At 44.2% G+C, this 24,263-nt stretch overlaps 1 protein-coding gene and 1 pseudogene across 4 annotated transcripts in view; both read left to right on the plus strand.

Annotated features, from left to right (window-relative positions):
• Nucleotides 1-24,263, plus strand: part of LOC124615449 (hemicentin-1-like) — a 1,163,225-nt gene that overhangs the window by 339,383 nt on the left and 799,579 nt on the right. The gene's annotated exons all lie outside the window — the stretch shown is intronic.
• On the plus strand, nt 8,714-8,831 carry LOC124617170 (annotated as a pseudogene).

Below are 24,263 nucleotides of genomic sequence, written 5' to 3' on the forward strand. Positions count from 1 at the left end.
GGAAAGACCGCGCCAGAAACTGCCCCCACGTGTCCTGTACGTTGCCACCGTTCCTTCACCTCTCCGCGGGCGCTCCACCTTGCTGATCATGCGTGGGTATGAGTACACAGCGCGTTTGAAACGATTTGCGTCAAACATCTAGGGGGTGAGATATCACGTCACGGAAAAACAACTTTCGTCAGAGACAAAGTGTTCGCTGAGGCTTTCCGTCGATGCTGACCATCCTTTTATTGAATTCAGTAGCTCTGGAACGACGATATTTCACCGAGCTAGCAGGGTCTACTAACCGGCGTGCTGCAACTGCATAGTAACTACTCCAGTAAATCGACAGAGATATTTTCATCAAGGAAACTTTAGGAATCACTGTATCTAGCCCGAATGAACGAAGTAAGATTAAGGTTTAAGATCCCATCGACGCCGAAAACATTAGAAACGGAGAATAAGCTCGAAATACTGCAACGATTGTGTGGCGTTTGTGTCATATCGCTGCCCACGTTTATTACATTATTGTTGCTCTGTTTTAATGCATGCTACAGGAAAATTTTGTTATGGGAGGTTAGCGAGTAAATAGAATCACAAAGCAGTGTCATCGAACGACGCGTCAGCTGGTTACCTAGTGTGAGAACCTAAGGGCAAAGAAGAAGAGTCCGCAGCTCGTGGTCGTGGGGTACCGTTCTCGCTTCCCACGCCCGGGTTTCCGGGTTCTGTTCCCGGCGGGGTCAGGGATTTTCTCTGCCTCGTGATGACTGGGTGTTGTGTGATGTCCTTAGGTTAGTTAGGTTTAAGTAGTTCTAAGTTCTAGGGGACTGATGACCATAGATGTTTAGTCCCATGGTGCTCAGAGCCATTTGAGCCAAAGAAGAAGAGTATCCTACTGGAAGAAGATGGGATTCACCAACGCTGGGCGCAAACAAGTAATCTTTTATTATTTATATTTACCGTTTAAACGTTCATATACAGCTCCAGCCATGCTAAACTGCTAACGCAGCTGACCAGTAGTCTATGATTGGGTTCTAAGGAGCTACCACATAAATCGTGAATAAAATCCGATTTCGTGTAAAGACAGAACAGTGTGTTGAGAAATGGCGTCGGATGACGTACTTACATGATTCGTTACTTGAAGGCAGTCTACGATTAGTTTTTGAGGTGGCAACACGCGAAATAGTGTGTTACGTGCAACTCCGCGTAAAGACGCCCAATTAATTGTTAAATTTGCCTCGGAAAACATATTTGTACGACCTCATGTCAGTTCTAAGACCGCGTGAAGAATTTTTGTGATTTTTGTGGCGCTCTGGAATTAATGATTAACCGCCAGGAGCCTTGTTATGAACATTTACGAGTGACTGACTCTTCAAAAATGGCTTAAACGGCAGTAAGCACTATGAAACTTAACATCTGAGGTCATCAGTCCCCTAGATTTACAACTACGTAAACCTAAGTGACCTAAGGACATCACGCACATCCATTCCCGAGGCAGGGTTCGAACCTGCGACCGCAGCAGCAGCGCGGTTCCGGAATGAAGCGCGTAGAACCGCTCGGCCACAACGGCCGGCGACTGACTCTAGAAATCGTTCTACTAATTTTGCGATAAGGGAAATAAAATAAAATTAGTTGGCATCCTAACATTTTACGATTCTTATTATGCTTAGTATTTAGACGTGCCCAGCTCTGACATTATTATGCATTCTTTATTGCATACCCGTTATAGTTCACTACCGACAGAGAAGTAACCAGTTGGGGTCAACATCTACGAGAAATGAGGTAGGGAATTTGGCTACAGTTCAGTTACAAGAAGTAGGGGATGGACTCACTAAACTTTCTTTTGTAAATCACGCATTGCATCACTGCGTTCCCGTGTACATATTGTGGCAGACGGTATTCCGCTCACTTATTCCCCTGCCTGCTGCGATTGTGTTACAATGGAGAAGGAAATCGGCTGTGCCCTTGCAAAGGAATCTTCCCGACATTTTCCTGGGACGATTTGGGAAATTCAGAAATACCTAAATCTCGATGATATCGACTGTCGGATGCAGATTTGAACAGTCGTCCTGATGTCCAGTGCGCTAACCACTGCGTCACCTGGCTCGGTCTCTAAGCTCGGCTTTCCTTATTTTACGTGGAGAAGTCATTGGATTACAGGAAACCCACACTGCATACGAACTGTGCAAAGGCGTAAATCTTGCCGCCTCTCAGGGGCATAACTAATAATAAAAGGTGCCCAAAATCGCCAGGAATCATCCGCAAACATACTGTTTCAACCAGAGTTGCTCCCCTTGACGTGATCCATCACCCCTAGAGCTCTGATGTAAGTTCTTTGAAACCACCTGTAAATACCGTGACGTTTACTGGTGATATTGTTCTGTTTGCAAGCAATGTAGAACTACAAATACTGGTAAGTGAACTTCCGTTAGTCTGCTGTGAAGTTGGTATAAAAATGAAATATGATAAAACCAGGATCATGATGGATGAATGGACAACAAAGGGAATTGTATCTGCTTAAAGTACGCAACTGCAATGAGTCACACAATATTTCTGTGGGCTTCAACTTGTAAATATGAAAGGAAACCGAAAACCGGAAACATTTTGATGTTGTTATTTGGGGAGGCTACCTTACAGAAGATACTTTTCTGTTTTGAAGGCTAAGATTTCTGCTGAGTTGAAGAAAACAGTCTTGAACAATTTACGTGTATTGCCAGTAATAACATATGGCTCTCAGACATGGACCTTTAATAAGTTAATTCTCAGAAAATAATAGTAACACAAAGAGGATTGGAAAGATCAATGTTGGGATACTGAAAAAGACGGACAGAAAATTCTAGGTATCAGATGTATAACAAATGTCAGTGACACAAAAGAAAGAGTTAAGACATCGGAATGGCAATGCATTGGTCATGTCGTTCGAAAAACGGAAGACGGTAAAAGCAAGTACTAGATGGGAGCCCAGTTTACCAAAGGAGACCAAGGAAAAGATCTTCGAACAAATGGGACACAGATTTAAGAAAGCTCTATTCATTTTGCAGCAGCAATCTCAAGAACAGCAGAAATGGAAAGCATTGCTGGGATCTTATTTTGCATGCCGACTCAAGTAGGCCACACCATCACGTGATAGAACTGGCTGATTGGATATATTTTGCGACTGTCGTCAGTAGAGAAGATGGAGACAGCTGTGGCATTGACACGCCTTGTGTTCTATGAACGCGATGCACCGTTGCCATGTCAGACGACAGTTTCAGACACAGATTTCCATCCGCAGTTTATTTTTCTCCTGGAAATCCCAGTAGAGGTTAGAGACAGTATGATGTCGTGAACCGTAGGAAAGAGATTACTGGAAGCTCGGCTGAGATTCCACTTTGCACGGGTCGTTTAACGCCGACATTATATCAGACAGAACAGAGACTCGTGTGGTGTAGAGCAGAGCCAGCCTCGGCGTGCCAGCCTTCACGCGGGCCGAGTGTGTGGGCCGCATGCGGACCAAGACTAGGCCTGTATCGGCTTTTCTCTTTCCTTCCCGGAGGTATTCGCCACAACGCGACATTTCGTTTAGTATTTCGGTGTGGCGTTTTTCGGCCGGAACAACTCTTATCAGTTGACAGAGCCGTGGTGTCAGAACCGTTTACCCTTCGCTATTTGTTCATGGTATGATGTATGTCCATAGGCCCAGTGGCTGCATGCACAAAACAGGGAGTCTAGCAATCTAGCGTCACAAGTCTTTAAAAATGAGTGGCAATGATACAAGAGAGGGAGAAGAAAATTCCGTATGTACACTACTGGATATTGAAATTGCTACACCAAGAAGAAATGCAGATGATAAACGGGTATTCATTGGACAAATATATTATACTAGAACTGACATATGATAACATTTTCACGCAATTTGGGTACAGAGATACTGAGAAATCAGTACCCAGGACAACCACCTCTGGCCGTAATAACGGCCTTGATGCGTCTGGACATTTAGTCAAACAGTTCTTGGATGGCGTGTACAGGTACAGCTGTCCATGCAGCTTCAACACGATACCACAGTTCATCAAGAGTAGTGACTGGCGTATTGTGAGGAGCCAGTTGCTCGGTCACCATTGACCAGACGTTTTCAGTTGGTGAGAGATCTGGAGAATGTGCTGGCCAGGGCAGCAGTCAAACATTTTCGGTATCCAGAAAGGCCCGTAGAGGACCTGCAACATACGATCGTGCATTATCCTGCTGAAATGTAGGGTTTCGCGGGGACCGAATGAAGGGTACAGCCACCGGTCGTAACACATCTGAAACGTAACGTCCACTGTTGAAAGTGCCCTCAATGCGAACAAGAGGTGACCGAGACGTGTAACCAATGGCACCCCATACCATCACGCCGGATGATACGCCAGTATGGCGATGACGAATGCACGCTTCCAATGTGCGCTCACCGCGATGTCGCCAAACACGGATGCGACCATCATGATGCTGAAACAGAACCTGGATTCATCCGAAAAAATAACGTTTTGTCATTCGTGCACCCAGGTTCGTCGCTGAGTACACCATCGCTGGCCCTCCTGTTTGTGATGCAGCGTCAAGGGTAACTGCAGCCAAGGTCTCCGAGCTGCTGCAAACGTCGTCGAACTGTTCGTGCATATGGTTGTTGTCTTGCAAACGTCCGCATCTGTTGACTCAGGGATCGAGACGTGGCTGCACGATCCGTTACAGCCATGAGGGTAAGATGCCTGTCATCTCGACTGCTAGTGATACGAGGCCGTTGGGATCCAGCATGGCGTTCTGTATTACACTCCTGAACCCACTGAGTCCATATTCTGCTAACAGTCATTGGATCTCGTCCAACGTGAGCATCAATGTAGCGATACGATAAACCGCAATAGCGATAGGCTACAATCCGACGTTTATCAAAGGCGGAAACGTGATGGTACGCATTTCTCCTCCTTACACGAGGCATCACAACAACGTTTCACCAGGCAACGCAGCCAACTGCTGTTTGTGTATGAGGAATTGGTTGGAAACTTTCCTCATGTCAGCACGTTGTACGTGTCGCCACCGGCGCAAATCTTGTGTGAAAGCTCTGAAAAGCTAATCATTTGTATATCACAGCATCTTCTTCCTGTCGGTTAAATTTCGCGTCTGTAGCATATCAACATCGTGGTGTACCAATTTAATGGCCAGTAGTGTTCTATGCAGATGCATAAGCGATGGTGACTGAAAATCTCGCAAAAATAATTTAAAGATTAGTTGACAACAGAAGAGTAAAATATTACGATTGACACACGGGATTCATTATTCTGTATCTCAATAAGCAGTGGGAACTTAATTTGGAGGCGTTCAGCAAGCGAAGAAAGACTGTCCATTGCCCACAGTCGACCATTGCAAGGTGAGTAACAGCCTATTTTGAGTTTATAGGCATGCATTTAAAAAGAAAATCGGACTGTAGAAGGGACAATTTTTCCAAAAATAACGCACAATCCAGTTTCTTAAATTCACTGGCATTGAAGAAAGCACGAAGTTTACAGAACTCATTATGTCTCTGGAATATTTACAAGGATAGTTTTCTAAACGTTTTGAGCACACTGGTAGTTTTACATCTGTCTTCGAACTGTTTTTAAGACCGTTTGCCGTTTCAGTTGAAAGCGCTCTTGTGCATGTGGAAATGTAACTCACTGATCTGCAGTCTAATTCCCATGTGAAAGACGAATCCCTTTCGGTCAGAACTGTCCACGACGTCTGCATTGTTTTTCTGGGAAGAGTTTACAAATCTCCATAATGATTTTGCCAACATGACAAAATATTTCGATAAAAACTGTGTGTACGGTCATTTTTCCATTGCGAAACTGAGTAAGACATGATTACGTAGCAACCTGAGTGCGCAAATCTGTGAAATCGTCTGCGTCTGTCTGGAGGCCAACAGTTAGTACCTGATAAAGGTTATATTTTATATGTAGTGCGCCAAAAAAATTAAATACCATTTTGCTTTGTTTGCGAACTATGGTGTTATATAATGTGAATTACAACACCAAGTCTTATGCAGGGCCGGTCGCTGTGGCCGAGCGGTTCTAGGCGTTTCAGTCGAACCGCGCTGCTGCTACGGTCGCAGGTTCGAATCCTGCCTTGGTCATGGATGTGTGTGATGTCCTTAGGTTGGATAGGTTTAAGTAGTTCTAAGTTCTAGGGGACTGATGACCTCACAAGTTAGGTCCCATAGTGCTCAGAGCCATTTGAACCACTTTGTGCAGGGCGACTGCACTGCCATTTTTATTCGGCGCGTTCGCAGTGAGGTTGAGCGGTAATACATACGTGAGCCGATTCTTGGCCGGTACTAATGCAGAGCCAAATGGTGCACACAGGGACATTCTGTCATTTTAAGCTGTGTCTCACTTGTCTTTGTAGAATTCAAATAACCGTCATTATGTCCGTAGACGTTCTGCTGAAGGTTCACAGGAAGCAACAATTCGCTAGACCGGTACCTCTTCTTACTTGGTAATAACTGAAGGGAGGCTTGTACTCATCAACATGTGTCGTGACCGGTAAACCATGTTGTTGTTGTCTTCATGGCAATAGTACTACGCGCCATGTTCCACGATAATGTAGGACCCCACGCTTCAGTTTACACAATAAATTCCTTCAGGAATGCACGAATCCTTGGTTGTCTTTCCGAGACCCCTAAATTTTCGCCCAGAGTGTATGTCTGGGGCCCGGTGGGTAAACGTACACTTTCGTGCCAGCCTCCAGACAGCCTCGCGAGAAGACCGCCGCCTTCTCTCCAGGGATTCCAGTTTGAGCTCACGAAGCGTCTCCGTAATACTCGCGTGCTGATCGAACCAACAGGTAACAATTGTAGCATCACGTTTCCGAACTGCTTCGAAGACTTCCTACAATCCGACCTTGTGAGGTTCCGAAACAATCGCATGGTACTGGAGAATGTGTAGCACTAGTGGTCTGTCTGACGCCTCTTCTATAGATGAGCCACACTTTCCCAAAATTCTCCCAATAAAACGAAGCTGACCATTCGCCTTCATAAATAATGCGTCATTTGATGTCAGATCTGGGCGCTGGAGAGATTGAATAAGAGTCTCTAACCGTTCTTTCCACCACCTTCCCGTCTTCTAAGGTTGTGACCCAGCGCAAAACACAGCTCGTCGGTCGTGGGATCGACTTCGGAGGAGGCTGCTACGCTGTCATCTCGAACCTGTAACTGCTTTTTATGGGATGCTACTTGCCCAGGTTAGTCTCTGTATCTGCAGAGGGCAAGATCTGTAGTACTGACAATGATAGTAAGCAACACTTCTCATTAATGTATCCTGTTTGGTTATTATTTAAGTATTCACTCATTTTACACTGTCTTTTACAACATTCGACATAGCTTTCTTAATTGTACGCTAACTTTTCCATCCAACTTTCGATATAGAGCCCGTCCCTCCAGAAATCCCGAGACAGAGTGACCAGCGCAGCCGAAGTACTTCGTCTCCCAGGAGCCCCAAAGCGACCCGAAGGTGTCCGAAGCACTTCGCTTACAATATCGTTACTCTTATATTTCTCAAAACTAGTGAAATTTAATAAACAAAAACGATAGACTCGTAGGGTAACCATGAGGGATTGTCATACTAAAAACTGGGTGAAATACAATGAAAAGTATATAAATAATTAATAAGAGAAGCTATGCATTTTGGCGCCTAGCACTCGAATCTGCCGACCAATCAGAAGCAAGTTCAGTAAAATTGGCGGACTCTCCCACTGGACTCATATATACTGTACCATCTGTCACTTGTACCTCACTCCGCTTTTGTACCATATCCTACCTCACGTACATCTAGCTGTATCAAGGTGAGCTTCTAGAAAAATAAAATACGGGCCGCCTCTGGCATGAATATCACACCTTCCCTACCACTGACGTAACGTGCTCGTTCCATTTCATATCGAGGTGGCAATATCAAACAGCACACTACTAATGCTGCATTTTAACATTACGGAATTGTTTGTCTTATTCATCTGCACTAGCGTACATTTTTCTACATTTAGAGCAAGCTGTCGTTCATCACACCAACTGGAAATGTTGTCTAAGCCATCCTGTATCCTGTGGCAACGGCCTTACCGCAGTGGAAACACCGGTTCCCGTCAGATCACTGAAGTTAAGCGCTGTCCTGCGTGGCCGGCACTTGGATGGGTGACCGTCCTGGCCGCCATGCGCTGTTGCCATATTTTGGGGTGCATTCAGCCTTGTGATGCCAATTGAGGAGCTACTCGACCGAATAGTAGCGGCTCCGGTCAAAGCAAACCATCATAACGACCGGGAGAGCGGTGTGCTGACCACACGCCCCTGCTATCCGCATCCTCAGCTGAGGATGACTCAGCGGTCGGATGGTCCCGATGGGCTACTTGCGGCCTGTAGACGGAGTGATACTACTACAGCCTGTAACCTCCTATAGTCACTAAACGACGACAGCTTCCCGTACGAGACAGCGTACCAGCAAATGGCCGAGGACTGCAACTCACCTATTCCGTCACATCACTTACGTATATAGAGAATAAGAGTGGTCCTATCATACATCCCTGGTGCACTCCTGACGAGACCTTTGTCTCTGATAAACATTCGCCATTGAGGACAACGTACTGGGTTCTGTTACATACAAAGTCTTCGAGGCACTCACTTATCTGGGAACCTAACCCGTATCTACAGTGGGACACTGAATCAAACGCTTCCCGAAATTTTAGAAATAAGTAATATGCCACAGTGAATGGTAACGGCCTTGCCGCAGTGGATACACCGGTTCCCGTGCGAACACCGGAGTTAAGCGCTGTCGGGCGTGGTCGGCACTTGGATGGGTGACCATCCAAGCTTCCATGCACTGTTGCCATTTTTCGGGGTGCACTCAGCCTCGTGATGCCAATTGAGGAGCTACTCGACCTAATAGCATCGGCTTCGGTCAAGAATACCATCATAACGACCAGAGAGCGGTGTGCTGACCCCACGCCCCTCCTACCCGCATCCTCCACTAAGGGTGACACGGCGGTCGGATAGTCCCGGTAGGCCACTCGTGGCCAGACGATGGAGTGCCACAGTGAATACAAGCTTGTATTAGTGCCTGTGAGCGTCTCAGTTTATACTGATATTGATGATGAACATCAGTTCCAAATGAAATGTGTGGTGTGCGTACTGTAAGAACTTCGGTACACACACCATCAGATTATTCGACTTGTCGCTCTAACGAAGTAGGCGAGTGTCAGCAATTTGTCTTGTGGTCTTATCGTGACGTGTTTATCTTCTGCCGTTAGGTCAGAGGATAGAAATTCCACTTGCACGCTTAGAGTAGCAGATTGACGGTGACCAACTTTAAACAAAACTTGATTAATTTTCACACACATTTATTAAAATAATAAAAATCATAGATATTACATAACTTGATTCTGGATGCTGTTTACAATTGACAATATGAAGTTCCTTTGGTCGTGATACTTGACAAAGTGTCTATACATTTATCTTCATGGCTATGTACAGGAATATGATAATCTTATTAGGCGCACACTGAAACTTGACTACAGACTAATGCCGACTGACTAATCGGAGGTCTGTACACTCGTTATAATACCTCGCGCGTTCAGGTATCACTGCGCGAGTGTGAGCCGCGAGGAGAAAAGGTTCTACGTTAGCAGCAATCTCATTGACTGCGTTACATATTAATACGCGGATCGGCGGAAGTAGAATTTGGTCCGTCTCTAAGACAGCGCCATCTCGTAGTGCGGAGACGGACGAGCGCTGTGCCTGCGCTGTTGTGCTTAGCGGGGCGCGCTCAATTGGGAAAGTTGTGTACGCGCTGACTACGCGGATTTATGTACAAAACAAAATGAATGTTTCATTTTTTAATACTCGTTACGTCAGAACAAGGTTTGATAAACATTGGAGTGTTGATTCCTGGTGTAACATTTTTCATTTACGTCAGCATGTTTCGTTCATGTCCGTAGCGAAATGCGACTACGTACATCACGCTAACAAAACATATGTCACCTATATGAGATACTACTAGACTTCCATGGTCGTAACACTGAGAGACTTTGCAACAATTTCCGGCTCGTGCACTGATACTCTCGGCAGCTAACCAGACAACAGTGAGACCGACTGCACTGGTAGAGGGCTGCCAAGCTGCTTCTGAAGACTCCTGGTGGGAACAAAAAGAGGAACCGCTGTTTTATCGGCACGCTCTTCGCTTCGTGCGTCTCTCAAGACTTTGCAGCGCCCGCTCCACGCTGTTCCGGCGAGATAGCGCTCGCGCCCTCCTTCATCCCGACACCGGATCCCGGCCATGTCTCGCTGTTAATCCTATTAAGGTAATCCCCTAGGAGGGGGACTCATCCCTGCACGGATACCGGAAACGCTGGCCCAGCTGAACGAAAGCAAACGGAAGCCGTACTACTAGCTCTAGGGGAGAGCTCGGTCCTGCGGAGGTGTCTGCCCTCTCAAGAATTTCACTTACAAGGGATTGACGTCTTTTTAATAATTTTCAGCTGTTACGGGGAAATAAATTTGCTGAGTATCCAGTTCAGGGAAAAAGAACAGACATTGAATTAATTAACATAATTGTAGCATGTCAGCGAGCAGGAAAGGACGGCGCTATAATAGCTGGAACAGTAAATTCAAGAGAAAAATTAAGAACAGTAACTTCATTAATATTGAGAACTTAGAAGGATCGAGCGATATCTTTGCTTCAACATGCTGTATTTCAGTACCTTACATGCTCGCATTGCAAAACCAGATGTAGTCTTTTAGGTGGTTTAGAACATGATCTTTCTAATGAAAACGGCTTAAAAGAGTTTGCAGAAGACTTGTGTGTCGTTTTTAGAAAAACCGTCAACTTTGCCCTCAATGTTTAAGCTATTGGAGATTAGTAGGAGAATAAAATTTGATTCCAAGATTCCAAGATTGGTGAGTTATTACGTGCAAGATTTCAGGTGCTTCCCATAGTTACATCCGGTGAGATAAAAAGGTGAATATTACTTTTTTTCCAGCGTCTATTTCTTCGGCCGACTTCGCTTCATGTTATCCACATTCAGATCATCCAGGATTTTTTTTACATTATTTTGCTGAAGATAGCGCGGAAAGTACATCACATAGTTTTGCTTCTTTCTTGAAAATATTACCGGTGATATTATGTCTCAAAGTTGTGGAAAACTCGTTGGTGAACTACTGATAGCTGCGCTATGGAGTCAAATAAATTACTATATCTTCAGAAGTATTGAATTAATGATCGTGAAACTTTATCATTGTTCATTGAGAACATGTGTGATTCTTCATACAAAATTTCATCAAAGGCCATGATGTTCATGCGGGAGCCTGGAGAACACTCGCCATGGAATGGTCCATATTTTACTTAGGAAGAAACATTGAATAACTGATTTTGCAGTAATTAATCTTTATTATTATCATTGCGTTGCTCCATATAGTTCGTCAAACGTGGATTACATCGTATACTTCTTAAGTGGATCCAAGACGCATGTAACATGACACTGAAACATAAATGAAGGTACAAAAGTTCATTTTACCTTGTGCTCGAAGAGTTAACAAATCTCATTAAGTGCTACGTATGCGAACATGCATTGTAAGGTGTCAGGCAAATCCAACACCTTCCATGAAAACACTGACATGATAAGCAAATCCAGTAGTATGTCACATAGCTCCGAATAAATCGTAACATTAAATTAGCCAAAGTAATATCAGTAACGAGTGAGCAAATGGAATACCACAGACTAACACAAGAATGCCTAAATGCATGTCATACCTTCCCACCGTGAGACAGACGCAGTTCCGAGGGGAGAAACGAGAACAGAAGGCGAGAGCAGAACCGTGTTGAGTTTAGAAGGCCCTACGATAAGAGACGGACACCCACGTTTCCAGCTAACCGCTAGGACCACCCCCCAGCCCATGTTAAAAGCTAGAGCCTTAGCGTGAGACTCTTTCGCGTATCTGTTACGTCAGGACCACCCCCCAGCCAATGTTAAAAGCTAGAGCCCTCCAGAAGAGCAGTATAGATCTTACGATAACACTAAAAGGGCCACACCACCCGCAAGTTGTAGCGTGAGACTTTTTCGCGTCTCTGTTACGTTGCAAACTTTAAAAACATTGCCCCACCACGAAAAGTATAACTTTTCTCATTGGATAGACAGAATTTTTGTAGGTAGAGCTTAAGGTTAACATTGAGACCCTGATTGGTCAAATGAAAACACAGCCAGATAGTTTTTTTTAAACCAACTTCGGTAAATTGTAGTAGGGAGAAGTTAGGGGAGAGTTGCTTCCGAGATGGCGAGCTGTATGGAGCTGCGCCGGCCGCCGCCCCCTGACGAACACCGACAAGGTAATGAACGCACGCGATGCCACATAACAGTGCATAAAGCTTCACTCAGAACTGCAGAAGTCTCATCTGTTACACCCCCTTTTTGCGTAATACTAGTGTCGATCGTCAATTAAAGCTCATGGTGTTCACATTTGCCACTTGAAGTAAAAATCTGAAACGCGATGATTTTTCTGTTATATAGTTATTGAGAAGCCACATCAGCCACTGTAATTTACGACAAGTTAGATAAGTAATTAAAGATAATTGAGGGTCACTGTAGATCATTTTGATAGTTTTCTCTCTTGTGAAACTTAATTTAAACCTAGATTATAGATGTGATATGGCATAGGTCATCCTTCGATCCATTGTAGAACTTGGAAACCCATTCAGGGAATGTTCGTTCACATTTTTGTTGAACGCAGTTGGTTTTTACCATCCTGTATTAAAACATTTCCTTCTATCAATAGTGCAATTTATAAACAATGTTTTGTGAGTAGAATAAAATTTCAAATGGTAAACTTAACTGCTTTTTCGACGTTATTTTACCAGCTAACTAAAATTAGGAAAGCCTTGAACCCCTTCCACTAAATTTAGGTAGTATTAAGATTCCTTTACAGGGAGTGCAGTGGAGCTGACGCTGAAATCATTAAGTATTTGGTTATATCATCGCTAGTCTCACTGAACTCTTCTGAATTCTACATGTCATGTGTGGTCTGACGTCTCCTTACCAGCAACAGGTCCCAGGTTCAAACTAGTCAATTCCCTAAAAAAAAACACGCTCAGAGCGTCGTTGCGCGAAAGTGGTAGGGAGACACGATATAGAACAGACAGACACCACGCAGAATTTTAGAGCCTATTTGTACAAGGTGCTTTTTACCTAATGGTTTTACTGCCGACAAACCTGTGCATAATGAGCCGCACGTTTTCCATCATATTGACAATATGGTATGAAATATAAAGTCACTGTATAATACCTTTTGTAACAAATAATTTTTGAAGACACAAGGATGACAGTTACAACTTTCCGAAGTCAGTTCTCAACAATGAAGCCTAATTTATGCTATTTTGGTTATTTTTTCGTACATAGGAAGAAATTTTCAATTATATCAAACATCCTGTGAACACTCTCTCCGGCTTCCCCCGTCGGAGGTTCGAGTCCTCCCTCGGGCATGGGTGTGTGTGTTGTGCTTAGCATAAGTTAGTTTAAGTAGTGTGTACACCTAGTGACCGATGACCTCATAGGAACTTACCAACAACACTCTCTCTCTCTGTCTCTCTCTCTCTGTGTCTCTCTGTCTCTCTCTGTCTGTCTGTCTCTCTCTCTCTCTCTCTCTCTCTCTCTCTCTCTCTCTCTCTGTGTCTGTGTGTGTGTCTGTGTGTGTGTGTGTGTGTGTGTGTGTGTGTGTGTTCTCGAATAATTTCCTAACAGATACACTGAGAATGTAAATTCATAAAACTTTTTTGAATGGTTATTTCTTATTCTATGAACCGGTTTTCGAACCTTTTCAGGTTCATCTTCAAATATTTTTGTGGAAGATACATCACTGTTTTTAGTATTATGCTGTTATGTGCGGGTGACATTGCGCATTCATATAATAGTAAAACAATGGTAAAGGAGAGTATTGAAACTAATTCACACGACTGTAAGAAATATAAATTAGGAAATGAGAGAAGAAAAACAATATATGAGTTTCGCTACTTGGAGATCAAAATCACACCAACACGGAAGAGAATATAAAGTGAGTGCAGGTAATGACAAGGGAAGCATTGACGAAAAAATGTCATTTCCGAACGTCCAAAATACATTCAATTGTTAGTAAGTGCTCATCGTACAGGTTTAGAAGACTCAAGGGATGTCGACCGGCCGCCGTGTTATGCTGAGCGTTGCGGCATCATGCGGATGCCGTATGGAGTGTCAGGTGGTCCGGCCGTTTTGCAGACTGTTCAGGCAGTGTAGCTTCTACTACTCGGCCAAGTAGTCCTCTGTTGGGATCACGAGCCTGAGTGCCAATCCTCGCATCGAGGAAAAGTACTTGGCAGTAATGGGAATCGAAGCCTGGGCTGGATAACAAATTCGCAAAAATGTAAAAGGAATTCTGAATAATTAAATTTTCATTACCACAAAAGATAATTTTCCACCAAAAATTTTCAGTATAGCTAAATTAAAAAGCTCATTTCATACTACGTAAGTTCTGCAATACCGCCTTCATTCTATCCCATCCTGGATGTAAAACTATTGCTGCTTTTACCCAGCACTAGGTCAAAGTGCAATATTCGAGGGTCGCAGCCTGTAGGTACTTCCAGGTGTTGGTTTAGCTGTAGTTGTCACTTCGCGTTTCCCCTTCAGAATCACGTCACCAACAGTCCACTTGTGCAGCGGTAGATGGATTTTTCATATTGCGCCCTCCTGACCGACGCATTCTGATGTTGCTAGTTTTCTAACGAAAACACAATGTCTCTCCCCCCCCTTCCCCCCTGCTTTTAACCCGTCTGTACGCCTTTCGCAACGTCTAGTAGTCAATTGCGGGTACATACGGTTTTTCGGATGCTTTTAATCGGATAACACACCTGGAACGAAGCTAACGATGACGTAAAATGAAAAATGGCCCTAAAGACAGCGTTCCTCGAAATAGGATGTCTTTTACTAACAATCATGGGCCATAATTTGAGAAAGAAAGCTGGCCGTGGTGGCCGTGCGGTTCTAGGAGCTGCAGTCCGGCACCGCGGAACTGCTACGGTCGCAGGTTCGAATCCTGCCTCGGGCATGGATGTGTGTGATGTGCTTAGGTTAGTTAGGTTTAAGTAGCTCTAAGTCTAGGGGACTGATGACCTAAGATGTTAAGTCCCATAGTGCTCAGAGCCATTTGAACCATGTCATTTAACACAGACATTAGGCTTCACATGTTTCGCGTTCATAAATTTTATGTCCATCGTCTCTTTGGTCAACTTTACGTCTCTCCTTCGTTTCACGTTGTAGGTCACGATTTTCTACCTCTGATTCTACTCACATATTGTTTCCACCTACCTCTGTATTGTTATTTCCTCATTAATAGCATTTGTATTCATTTCGAATCTCTTCATGTACTTCATCTCCGTTCCTTGTGTTTTTGCGTCATCATTCTATTTATTTATCTAATTCTCGCATTCATAGAATAGTAATGCTATCGCCATAGTTTTATAAAAAATTAATTTTTGTACATTTTTCGGTTTTGTAGTGAAGTGTTCTGTTTATTGTTCCAAATGTTTGCAGGTTTTCATCTGTGTCAGGGTCGGCCACTGCTTTCCAAGCAGCACGCAATCCCCATGTACGAAGCGCAGTTGGGCCTATCTCAGCTTTGCCCGGTCGTTCTCGGAATATCCGGTAAAGCGCGAAATTTTATTCAGTATTGCGATGCGGCATTTCTCGGTCGGCACGGCTCTATAAAGTTCGGCAGAATCGTTGTGTCAGTGGCGTTCGCCCTTCGCTGTTCGTTCTATTACTGACGTCAGCACGCCTAGTGGCTGTTGACTCAAAAAAAGGCAGTCTAGTGAGCTGTCGTCAAAAGCCTTTACCCTTCGCTATTTGTTCGTGGTATGACGAACGTCCGTAGGTCCAGCGGCTTTTGCACAGAAACAGGCAATTTAGTGATCTATGGTCACAAGCCTTTAAAAATGAATGAGGACGGCAAAAGAGATGGATGAGAATTCTCTCTATTTAGCAATCGCACAATTGACGTGTGCCGCTAATTTGCTTTTAAACGAAATTACAATAGCATGCAGGAAAAAATTAGAGAACTAGTTGACAACGACAGAGCAAAACGTTACGACGACCCACAGACAGGATTTTTTATTCTTCACGTCAAGAAGCACTTTGCACTAAACTTTCAGGCATAGAGCACGTGAATAAATTATTGATATGAATAGTAAAATTTCGTAAGTCACACGTATTATTCCGCTGTCGGTTGCAATTTCGGTGGAACTGAACGAAGAATGTGGTACATCATATAGACTATTATTGCAAATTACGTTGGATAAGTTAGGTGAAATGCCTGAAACGATTTTCCGATTTAAAAACTGCGGTTGTTCTACTTATGAACGCAAAAGGAGTGAACGAACGAAAATTAGAACATGTCTTATCGACTGCAGACCTCGCGTTTTATGTGGACTAGGATGCACACTGCCCACAGTAAGTCACTGCATGTGAGAAACAACTTATTTTTACGTAAAACGTATCTGAGTATCGTACCGTGTCATAATGTAAAGAATTATTCTGGCGAAATCAACGATTCGGCAACGGTTACAGTGGCCTTCTTTCGGGTTTACTGATGTGCTTTAGCTGTGAGAACAGCTTATATGGCTCAATTGCCATTTCCTGGGCATGACGTCACTTCATCCGTGGCCAAAACGTTTTTTACATTATGACGCAGTACGATACTTGAAAATGTTTTATATCAACTAACTCTGGCCGCGGAAGCCTTCTCAGTTATATTAGCTTATTTCTAATTTGAAAGGGATGCATTTCAAAAGAAAATCGCATTGTAGACAGGACAAATTCTGGCAAGAAAAGGAAACACAGTCCAGCTCATTGGTGTTAAGGAAATTGCGCGAAGTTTGAAGAATCCATTGTGACCTTGAAATAATTACAATGATAGTTTTCTAAAATTTTTTTAGGTCACTACCAAACTTGCACCTGTTTTCGAGCTGCTTTCGAGACCGTTTGCTGTTTCAGTTGAAAGCGGCTCTGCGCATGTGCAAAAATGGTTCAAATGTCTCTGAGCACTATGGGACTTAACTGCTGAGGTCATCAGTCCCCTAGAACTTAGAACTACTTAAACCTAACTAACCTAAGGACATCACACACATCCATGCCCGAGGCAGGATTCGAACCTGCGACCGTAGCAGAAGCGGGGTTCCGGACTGAAGGGTCTAGAACCGCTCGGCCACAGCGATCGGCTGTGTCAGGATTAAATTATATTTGCTTTCTACAAGCAACTTTAGAGTAAAAATACTGTCGCTTCACGAACTTACTTTTCTAAAGGCGCTTTGATACTCTGGGAGAAACGTCTCAACTACAATTGTTAATCTGCTATTGGAGATTTTTAAGATGTTTTACCCAGCGTTCTACAGGCTAATGCTTCTTTAATTCTCACCTTTGTTTCCGCTGCCCATTTTGCAGAGAGATATGAGTTCCTTTGTATTCCGAAGAGCTCGTGACTTTGCACCTTTGCCAGATAGTAGGTAAATGAGGACGTTTTTGCTAGTGCTAATCTGAAACTAAGAGATTAACAAGAGAGGAAATGGTGGCGGACCCCATGAAACGAGCTAACTGGTTGCCATGTCCTTACAACGTCCTCCCCCCCCCCCCCTCCAGAACCCGAGTTCCAATCTAACCAACGCCAGGTACCCATTGCCCATTCATCAAGAGAATCGTATAGTGTCTCCTGTGGCGTTTGATTTGGGATTAAAACAGGAGAACACCGTAAGCGCCATAACTCTATTTCCCGGAAAGTACTGTCGATGGAAGAGGTGTCAAAATAAGGGAACACATATCTCTACTTACCTGTAGATAGGCTACCCCACCGTTTCTGAGAAAACAACGGTAAAAAAAATGGTTCAAATGGCTCTGAGCACTATGGGACTTAACATCTGTGGTCATCAGTCCCCTAGAACTTAGAACTACTTCAACCTAACTAACCTAAGGACATCACACACATCCATGCCCGAGGCAGGATTCGAACCTGCGACCGTAGCGGTCACAGACTGAAGCGCCAGAACCGCACGGCCACACCGGCCGGCAAACAACAGTCAAAGTTTTCGAGGTATTGTATGTGACTTTTAGCACGTCAGTATTTCACCCAAAGCTGTATCACAGTGACTAGCGTCACGTTTTCACACTTTTTCGCCCTGTCTTCGAAACCTGATAGTTATTTTTACATTTATTTCTGCTTCTCTTTTATGTGCCTTGTCCGTAGAAGATTAGTACATAAACGTTTTCCAATGCATATTGATATGACGTTGTCCTTATTAGTCTACTAATTATATGACTGGTGAATGAATTTAAAAAAGAATACGTATATGAATGAGAAAATTACTGCAAATCATCGTCGGTGAAATTTCTGTAGTACATCTTGATTGGTAGTCGGTTGTAGCCGTCAATTTTCGGATAATGATACGTTACACGTGGTTTGTCGCGAAATTTTTGCTAACGCGTGAAATCTTAAGCAATGACAACGACGTTTCTTACCCCACTGAACTTCATGCGAAGAAGTTTCACTGTGGCAAACTTGCCTTAGCGCAATGCTCGCGATTTTCGGAATTCCAATGTTTGGTATGTTTGTACGATTGATATAATCAAGAAAATGCACCAAGAATAAACGTAAGAGTAATAATTAAAAATTAATATAAAAATTATATAACAATGCGATATAAGACTGCGAGAATTTGAAATGATTGGACCCCTTGAAAATACCATACGCACATATATTTTGCAATAATTGTGTGACATTCATTGTGAAAGCTAAAATTTTTCAGGTAATATAATGTCCTTGTATACCCTAACTTGATCAGAAGCATCCGTGTATTAACCTTCTACAGACAGGGGTTGACAAATACATACAAATAAATAATTCACAACAACAACCGGACTTGGAACACGGGACGCAAAGGCGAAACGCCGCGACGCTAAACACTGTCCCACAATTTTGGCTAAGCTTATCACGAGCAAAAAGCAACTAAATTGCCTCGACAACTTTGACCGCCACTTTCTCAGAAACAGTGAAGTATATAAGGATAAGCCGGAAACTTTTTCACTTATTTTCACTCCTCTTCCACCGAGCAAAGTTTCCAGGAAATCTGGTTATGGCAAATGCCGGGTTTTCCTTATTACAACTCTAACCAAATCAGTTGCCGACCTGTGAAAGATAATGGCAGGTAGATTTATCATGTTGGTGACCAGCGTAGAAAGATACAATTTTTAAACAGCACGTAAACATACGAGCGGGAACAGAGCATGCGAGAATAATGCACTCGGTTGCAACTACTGTGATGGCGAAACTCACAGGACACACGCAGAGCGGCGCCACAACTTGCTCGTCACAGGGATCGCTGCCGGAATGCACGCGTCTCCGCTTTGTGCGTGCTGCTACGCGGTGATTACAGTCCAGGCACGTGGATTACCGGCTCCGCCTTCGATCAGTTCGGCGGCGCTGTTTGCCGACCACTCTAATTGGCTTTCAGCCGGAAAACCTCCGGCCGCCAGGCGCCACATTCTTTCTTCCGTTTTGCCATTTCCCCACATTCACCACTGCTGCCGCTGTCTGGTGTTGCCTTTGATGCCTGAGCCGCCTGCTCTCCTGCTTTTAACTGAAGCCATTCCCCCCATAAGATTATTTTCCAAGTTTCACTGTACGGCACACGATTGTGCAAATCGCGGCAAATCTGTGAGAATCACTTCTGTGAAATTGATTAATCGGGGGTGTACAACCCGAGGTTCAAAATGGTTCAAATGGCTCTGAGCAGTATGGGACTCAACTGCTGTGGTTATCAGTCCCCTAGAACTTAGAACTACTTAAACCTAACTAACCTAAGGACACCACACACATCCATGCCCGAGGCAGGATTCGAACCTGCGACCGTAGCAGTCGCACGGGTACAACCCGAGACCAGCGGCCGATGTGGCCAAATGAAAGTGTGCTACTGGTCATTAAATTTGCTAGACCAAGAAGAAATGCAGATGATAAACGGGACAAATATACTCGAACTGACATGTGATTACATTTTCACGCAATTTGGGTGCATAGATCCTGAGAAATCAGTACCCAGAACAACCACCTCTGGCCGTAATAACGGCCTTAATACGCCTGGGTATTGAGTCAAACAGGACTTGGATGGCGTGTACAGGTACAGCCGCCCATGCAGCTTCAACACGATACCACAGTTCATCAAGAGTAGTGACTGGCGTATTGTGACGAGCCAGTTGTTCGGCCACCACTGACCAGACATTTTCAGTTGGTGAGAGATCAGGACAATGTGCTGGCCAGGGCAGCAGTATAACATTTTCTGTATCCAGAAACGCCCTTACAGGATCTGGAACATGCGGTCGTGCATTATCCTGCTGAAATGTAGGGTTTCGCAGGGATCGAATGAAGGGTTGAGCCATGGGCCATAACACATCCGAAATGTAACGTCCACTGTTCAAAATGCTGTCAATGCGAACAAGAGGTGACAGACGTGTAACCAATGGCACCCCATACCATCACTCCGAGTGATACGCCAGTATGGCGATGACGAATACACGCTTCCAATGTGCGTTCACCGCGATGTCGCCAGATACGGAAGCGACCATCATGATACTGTAAACAGAACCTGGATTTATCCGAGAAAATGTTTTGCCATTCGTGCACCCATTTTCGTCGTTGAGTACACCATCGCAGGCGCTGCTGTGTGTGATGCAGCGTCACGGGTAACCACAGCCGTGGTCTGCGAGGCTATAGTCCATGCTGCTGCAAACGTCGTCGAACTGTTCGTGAAGTTGGTTGTTGTCTTGCAAACGTCCCCATCTGTTGACTCAGGGACCGAGACGTGGCTGCACGATCCGTTACAGCCATGGGGATAAGATGCCTTTCATCTCGACTGCTAGTGATACGAGGCCGTTAGGATCCAGCACTGCGTTCAGATTACCCTCCTGAACCCACAGATTCCATATTCTGCTAACAGTCATTGGATCTCGACCAACGCGAGCAGCAATGTCGCGAAACGATAAACCACAATCGCGATAGGCTACAATCCGATCTTTATCAAAGTCGGAAACGAGATGGTACACATTTCTCCTCCGTACACGAGGCATCACAGCAGCGTTTCACCAGTCAACGCCGGTCAACTGCTATTTGTGTATGAGAAATCGGTTGGAAACTTTCCTCAAGTCAGCACGTTGTAGGTGTCGCCACTGACGCCAACATTGTGTGAATGCTCTGAAAACCTAATCATTTCCATATCACAGCATCTTCGTCCTGTCTGTTAAATTTCGCGTCTGTAGCACGTCATCTCCGTGGTGTAGCAATTTTGATAGCCAGTAGTGTATCAGTGCGGCTCAAAAAGTGAGCGTCTATCACACCATCGGAGAAAAAACATAAAATTTAGTTTATGGAAAGATGAAAGAATTTATATTTTCAGTTTTAAACTCCCGCCGTATCTGCGGCCGTCCCTTTCTCTCTTTCTCTTTTCAGCTGTTGGTGTTACGTATCCTAAATTATGTACGGCCCAAAAATACTCATCTTCTTGCATTGTGACCCAGATAAACTGAAAGGATGGACACCGCTGCATTAAATGCACAGGAATGAAATTCTGTGTGGATCGGTGAGTGAAGGTGCAATGATACAAAACAAGTTCAGATACGCGGAACTTGCATTGTATTAAACGTAGAGAGACAATTGAAAATTTGTGCCACCCTGGACCTCAAATCATAATTTTCTCCTTGCTAATCCTAGCCTTTAACAGTTAGTTTTTCCACCTCGGAACTTAACACTAGTTAAAGACGTGTTCTCGACGCTCTAATTCACAAGAAAGACTCTCCTCCTCCTGGCTCTGGACTTAAAAACGTCACCCGTGCAACGAAAGATCTACCCAAAATATAATCGTCTGCTTATGCACCTGAAACAAATCAGGATGTTGTGCAGTGTGACCGCGCTTGTTTGTACAAGGTGGTTGGTTTTCCTGTGGTAAACAGAATTTTGGAGTTAAAAGGTAATGTGAGTCAAAAATTTACTTCTATACTAAAATTAGAAAAATTAATATACGGTTAAAAGGCGCTATTTACTTATCAAGTTTCATGTGTATGACCCTTTAATCTTTTAGAAAAACTTTTCGATCACGGTCACGTGGAGGCAAACATGGAATACAGAAACCATACTAACGCATCATAACTATTCGTCGAAAGATTTCTACATGAAACACGTTTACATTCTCAGGAGGAAGAGAATTACCTCCTTCCCAGATTTGTGGGTGTCTGGAAGACTTGTTAAGTAACAGAACAGGGTAGCAGCCCCAGACGGTGAGTGTTCATTAGAGACAAGGGTACCGTGAGGAGTACCGCAGGGAAGTGTCACAGGACCGCTGTTATTTTCTGTATACATAAATGAGAGAGAGGACGTTCTTCAACTCACCTCTAGCTAGCGGGTACAATAACAACAAAATTACTTGGTGCGGAACGCGAAAGGCAGCCGCGTGTTGTTCTGAGCGAACCAATAACCGTAATAATTTTTCCACCTGATCAAGTGGTTCCACAACCAATTCAGTATTATCCCGGAAGAAACAGGCCAGAGGGTTAGGCAACTTTACAAATACAGCATCTAACTTTACAGAGGATGTAACAGTACCACCCCCGGCTGGCTCTCACCCTCTCCCTGACAGCGCAAGTCCCTATCTTCAATCCTACTCCCACCCAACTCTAAACACGCAAGCTTAAACTGTAATGCGCTCACCAAAGTTCCCAACTCAACAGTTAATTTTCTGTGATGATCTTCCAAAACTAACGTGCCTAAATCCGCTATCCAATTAGTTAAATGCAGTAACTGTGCCCGCACCCAATCCAGCTGACTGTCACTAGGTTGGGTTCCCTCCAAAACACAAATAGTGTGCTCAAGGCCTCTAACAGCCTCCAACAAAAATTGCCGCTCCTGTCTCACCCACAACCGCCGACGTGACGTCAACCGGATGAAGAACGGCAGCACGCAAACGGGCTACTAATTCCGGAAAACTGCCCTCAATCGGCTGGCGCCTTATTGCCAACTCGTAAACAAGGTAATCCTTTCTGAGCAGGCCGATCTCCGGACTGTCTGAAAGCCATTACGATAAGCACTTGAAACAAGTAACAGCCGAAACACTATGGTGCCACAGAACACCAAAACAGAACAAGAGTGAAACTGACAGCAACTGGAATGGCAAGCACAAGCGAAACCCCGCTCTGCTACCAGTGAGATCCCCTGCTATACCCGCAGGACAGGAGAGATAGTTTAATTTCTGCAAAGGGAACAAAATGAGTGACTGAGTTGCAGTCGAACATACTACATGATTCATTTGACAAACATTACAAGAGTGAAGAAAACATTAAAACAGAGCAAGCCAAACATTAGCCGGCATGGGTGGCCGAGCGGTTCTAGGCGCTACAGTCCAAAAACGCGCGACCGCTACGGCCGCGAGTTCGAATCCTGCCTCGGGCATGGGTGTCTGTGATGTCGTTAGGTTAGTTAGGTTTACGTAGTTCTAAGTTCTAGTGGACTGATGACCTCAGAAGTTAAGTCCCATAGTGCTCAGAGCCATTTGAACCATTTGAGCCAAGCCAAACATTAATTTTAGAACTTAATTCCCAGCTAAATGCGCAATTCAATCTCACGCCTCAAGGGCAAAACAACTTTAATTTAAAACAGGCTGAACGCCAATCACTGAAGACTCAAAAACAGGAATTTGAATTTAAAGGGAAGAAGGCTTTATTTTAAAATGTTTCTCTAAATTAGGCTGAAGGCCCAAAAAATCTCACCCCTTAGGGGCAAAACAATTTTAATTTAAAATCGGCTAGAAGCCATACACAAACAACAAGGACAAATAAGAAAAGGCAGCAAATCAAACGGCACTCAGAAGTTTCCAAGGGTCGGCCTGGAATTCAAACACTAACGCTCGCTTAGGTGAGACAATTCTCAATCCGACGGCAACCCAACCGGCAGACAGTTAACGGTCCAAGCGACAGGATAACTACCACTCCAACCAACCAGCACACAACAGGGAGTTCAATGGAACTACGCAGAAGGTATCGGCGCCCACAACGAATTACACATTCAGCTGTCAAACTACACACTGTGCTAGACATCCACAACACGCCGAGGAAAATACACTGCCTGAATTTAAGCCGACGCCCAGGGCAGGTAGCCAGAACGTTAACGACGACAAGGTAGAAGATCCGCTGGTGCACATACATTCAAAAATAATGAAGTT

The sequence above is a fragment of the Schistocerca americana genome, chromosome 5, assembly GCF_021461395.2.
Source record: "Schistocerca americana isolate TAMUIC-IGC-003095 chromosome 5, iqSchAmer2.1, whole genome shotgun sequence".
NCBI lineage: Eukaryota > Metazoa > Arthropoda > Insecta > Orthoptera > Acrididae > Schistocerca > Schistocerca americana.